The following is a 4,967-nucleotide window of genomic DNA, read 5'->3' as shown; positions in this document are numbered from 1 at the left end:
GCTGAACCGCGCGCTTCATTTTTGCGCACGGGATTGTCCTGCGATCGGCACCACTCCCTTCCCACGGGACCTCCACGGTACCTCCACGGGAGGTCTGATCAGGTAACTGCGCCTTAGTTTCCCCCGGGGCAAACTGCCACGCTCTCCCCCCCGCGGTTTCCTGCCCATGTGACCGGGGCCATCGTATATTATTGCCTCACAAAAACTGATGCACTTTCTTTGGCTTATTGTTGTAACCCTTCCCTCCTGCTTTCGCCCCTAGAGTGTTGTTTCAGAGCCCTTATCACCTACCCTCACCTACCACCGCATTCCTATGGGGGGGTGAGTGTATGTCTGTAGGAGTAGAACCGCTAGCCTTTGTAACTCTTCTATGCCACCCCAAAGAGACATCTTTCACATGGGAAGTTATCCCTGGAGAAACATCTTTGATTAGCTAGAGATGGGCCCTATATCTCTCACGGTCTGGGTAGTAGTGCTGACGTGTATGAATGGAATGTGCGGTTGTAACTATATGCACCTTTCCCGCCTTGATACCCCAGTTCTGACAAAGGGTTCATTCCCTGCACATCTCATATCTTCTGATAAAACTTTTAACCAAGAAAGTGTGTGTGAAGAGTGACTTGATGGGGACTTTGACACCCGTCTATAAGTTTGAACCTTACCTCCCATTCCATTGTATTTGAAAAAGTGTGCATGAACACGAAAGCTCAAACCTTGAATAAAGCTTTGTTGGTCTTAAAGGTGCCCCACTGGACTCTAAATCTCTTCCCTTGTGGACTGCTCAGGAAGCAGAATTGTGAAGGCAGTGCAAGGAAATGAAAGTGAATACGGACTGCGCCTGGAGACATTGTGGAGCCCTCGAGGTGGCAGGGGTGGGGTAGTGATGGTCAGATCTAACCTAAGTGCTCCAATTTCAAGCTAATAAATGCGAAAGGCTAAGCTTTGGAATCACCAGAAACAATTTCCGAGTATACATTGCAGGTTTCCCATGAGTATGAAACCTAGGGAGTCCATTTCCACTATATTTTTGAGGCTTCCGAAGCAATCAGGGAGAGAAGGAGAGCCCGGCCCAGTGTAATGGATACAAGTTAGGGCAGTATTAGGAAGCTTCATTGTGACGTCCGTGCCCCACCTCTAACGGAACCAGAGCAGAGCACGGCTAGGGTGGTAATTGTCCACGGCCGGATCATCAACGCTGGAGGGACACATTCTTTCTCATGAGATGACAACTGGGATCCTGACATTCTGAAGGGGATCTTCGCCATCTTGTTGGCTCCCAATGGTTGCTTTCGGTTGGTCGGTTTGGGCTGGGAAGAAGGTAGGATATTCTTTGCATGACATCTTCTCTTGGTCTGTCTCCCCCTTGATAGAGCAGGTCGAGAAAGAGGTACTTTTCTCCCTTTCTCACCCTACAAGAACCCATGGGCACTCCATGAAATTGCTGAGCAGTAGTTGGGTTAGAACAGATAAAAGGAAGTCCTTCTTCACCATCTTGTTGGCTCCCAATTGTTGCTTTCGGTTGGTCGGTTTGGGCTGGGAAGAAGGTAGGATATTCTTTGCATGACATCTTCTCTTGGTCTGTCTCCCCCTTGATAGAGCAGGTCGAGAAAGAGGTACTTTTCTCCCTTTCTCACCCTACAAGAACCCGTGGGCACTCCATGAAATTGCTGAGCAGTAGTTGGGTTAGAACAGATAAAAGGAAGTCCTTCTTCACCCAAAGAGGGATTAACATCTGGAATTCACTGCCACAGGAGGTGGTGGCGGCTACAAGCATGGACAGCTTCAAGAGGGAATTGGATAAGCATATGGAGCAGAGGTCCATCAGTGGCTATTAGCCACAAGGTATAGATAGGAACTCGCGGTCTGAGGCAAGTGATGCTCTGTATTCTTGGTGCTTGGGGGGGGGGCAAGAGTGGGAGGGCTTCTAGTGTTCTGGCCCCAGCGCTGGACCTCCTGATGACACCTGGTATTTTTGTCCACTTTGTGATCTAACATTGGCTTCTCTTACATTCTTATGTAGATTGTGCCTCCATCTTCCTCTTCCTCCATAGTACTTTTCAGCTCAGGGCATAATAACATGTTATTCATAGTTCCATGAGTCTTTACTTTAAGAGTATTTCCCCCCAAAAAAATGCACTTATTAGGACTGAATTTGAAAGGGAGGAGAGAACTAGGGTGAGATGGAAAGCATTCAGGGTTTCTACACACTGAAAATTGTCCCCTACAAACTGCTTTTACCATAACTTAGGAAAACATATACATAGGCTGATTCTGCACCCATCTGTTTTTCCACAGCCACACTGGGAGCTTAATCTCCTGCTGAGGCAAGTACTGATACAAGGAGCCAGTTTGGTGTAGCGGTTAGGAGTGCAGACTCTAATCTGGGAGAACCGGGTTTGATTCCACACTCCGCCACATGCAGCTGCTGGTGTAACCTTGGGGCAGTCACAAGTTCTTTCAGAGCTGTTCTGGAAAAAGCTCTCTCAGCCCCACCTACCTCACAGGGTGTCTGTTGTGGGGAGGGGAAGGGAAAGGGATTGTAAGCTGCTCTGAGACGCCTTCGGGTAGTGAAGGGTGAGGTATAAATCCAGTCTCCTCCTCCTCCTCCACCACTGCATGCTGCTTTCACTTTTTTTGTCCATCAAGTTTTATGGTACCTTCTGCATAGATCTATGGCTGTTCAGGGGTGACTTTGCAGTCAGAACGGTGTTGGCCTGGGGTATATAAATTTGGTTTTGAGTGGCCCCTTTTTGTTCCTCCACTTCTAAATCAGACGCCCACCCTTGCCCCACGTTTTCCGGAGACTAGTACATCGTATGCAGTGGTTTTTTACTCCACGTCTTCGGCAACAAGCCACGGATTAGCCCCGGGTGCACTACGCTTCCCAGATGTTGCGGTGTGATCGCGCCCGGAAAATCCACCTATCATCCGTGTCTTCAGCGTGGCAACTTCTCCATGTGAACGGGCCTTTAATCGCTAAGTGCAGCAGTGCTTTAAAACCCGGCTCAGTGGAAAGAGGATTTATCCAGAGGATATTTCATGTGCTGTGTTTTTATGAAGACACAATGCACTTCTCTTCCATTCCAACCTGGCTTTCTAACCTCATTCCTTCTTCTTTGTCTCTGTAGGAGGACTGATTTCTGCTCGGAGCTAAACCTTGACTGTTGAACTTGGAGTCAATCCGAAAGACGTGAGTTTTGATTTCCTTACAATGAGTGCTGCCAGGCACTGCTGGTGCAAACCTAAGCACGAGAAGTAAATCCCATTAAGTTCAGTGGGACTTAGCCTTTAGTAACTGTGCTTAGGGTTGTGGCCGGTGAGACATCCCTTGTTTGATCAAGAGTAGAACTTAAGGTAAATTTCAGACCCTTTGTCCACATTCGTTCCCATTGCTCAGTATGTATGTAATGTCAAAAGTTTTTTGCCCATTTTACCATACATCCTTTCACTTATTCTTCCTCAGTTTCACATTTCAATAAGGGTTTATACAGTTTAGCAATAACATGGTCATCCTTTGTACACGATTCTATTTCAGACCCAGACTCTGGTTGCTCAGAATCATGATACTTTTTAGACAGTTAAATTTAAGCTTTAAAGGAAAAGTATTATAAATGTTTGACTCAGTTTATAATGTGATTAATGATGGGAAGACTTGATGTAACTAAGCTAGTAGGAGGATCTCCTCTCTTGGGTTTTTAGTCAGTAGTGGGTTCTTTACTTTATCTCGTAAATGTAGTTTCCCTTCCCTTTTCTTCTGTTATAGTTTTTGTAGTGATATAAAAAAATAATAAAAAAATCCCCTCCGGGGGCTCAAAAAAAAAAAGAATCATGATACTTTTTATCAGCTTCGAACTTTCCCAAGATTTGTAAATATATCAACCAGTGGCAAGTGTGGCCTTTGATTAAGTCTTATCTAGCTTTTGATTTGTAGTCACAATTCTAACACATCTAACATTTGTGGGTTTGATGATTGAGATCCTAAGACACAAAAAAGAGAGTTATTTATTCTATATTTAGGCCCCGTTCACACGGAGCATTTGCCATGCTAAAGATACGGATGAGAGGTGGATTTTCCGGGCGCGATCACATCGCAACATCTGGGAAGTGTAGTGCACCCGTGGCTAACCCGTGGCTTTGTGCCGAAGATACGGAGTAAAAAACTAGTACTTATGATGTACTAGGTTCCGGAAAATGCGGGGCATCTGATTGCATCCCGTCCTAGTCCCATTGCAAACCAGTTATTTATTTTTTTAAGTCTGCACAGGATGTGCACAAACAATCATGCGAAAAAACTAGTACTTACAATGTACTAGTTTCCGGAAAATGCGGGGCAAGGGCGGGCGTCTGATTGCGTCCCGTCCTAGTCCCTTCTTTGCCACGCTGCTGGATAGCCGTGTGATCGGCACCTCACGCCCTAACCACGGGACCTCGATGGGACGTGTGATCGGGCAGCCGTGCGTTATTTTGCTCTGGGGCAAACAGCCACGCTCCCCCCCCCATTTTCCGGCCCGTGTGACCGGGGCCTTAGAACAAGGAAAAACTTTGTAAGCAAACTTATGTTTGTTGGAGAAAATTGGGAGCCTTCTTCTATTTTAGGTATGTTCTTTCTTCTTTTTTCCCCTTTCTTTTATTTCCTCAATAAAAACTAAAATTGACAACTGAGTTCATCCACATTCACAAATTCAGAGCAATGGGCCCATGGGTCTGAATAGGGACACAGGATTCTTATCTCACTCCAGATGCTAATTTGCTGCCCTTAAGCATTTCTCCCCCTCCTCTAATTAAGCTGATTATACTTTGCATTCACAGAAAAGAGCAGGAGCCTGGTAGCACCTTAAAAACTAACAACATTTGTGGCTGGGTATGAGTTCAAGTGAGGCACTGCTCACTTCTTCAGAGTGCCCTGACTCCATTGCAACAACCCTCCCACCTTGTGACTGTGATATAAGAGTTTAGGGATCTCCATT

This window comes from Gekko japonicus, unplaced genomic scaffold, assembly GCF_001447785.1.
Source record: "Gekko japonicus isolate JY-2015 unplaced genomic scaffold, Gekko_japonicus_V1.1 scaffold4911, whole genome shotgun sequence".
Lineage (NCBI taxonomy): Eukaryota > Metazoa > Chordata > Lepidosauria > Squamata > Gekkonidae > Gekko > Gekko japonicus.
This window is presented reverse-complemented; position numbering follows the sequence as displayed.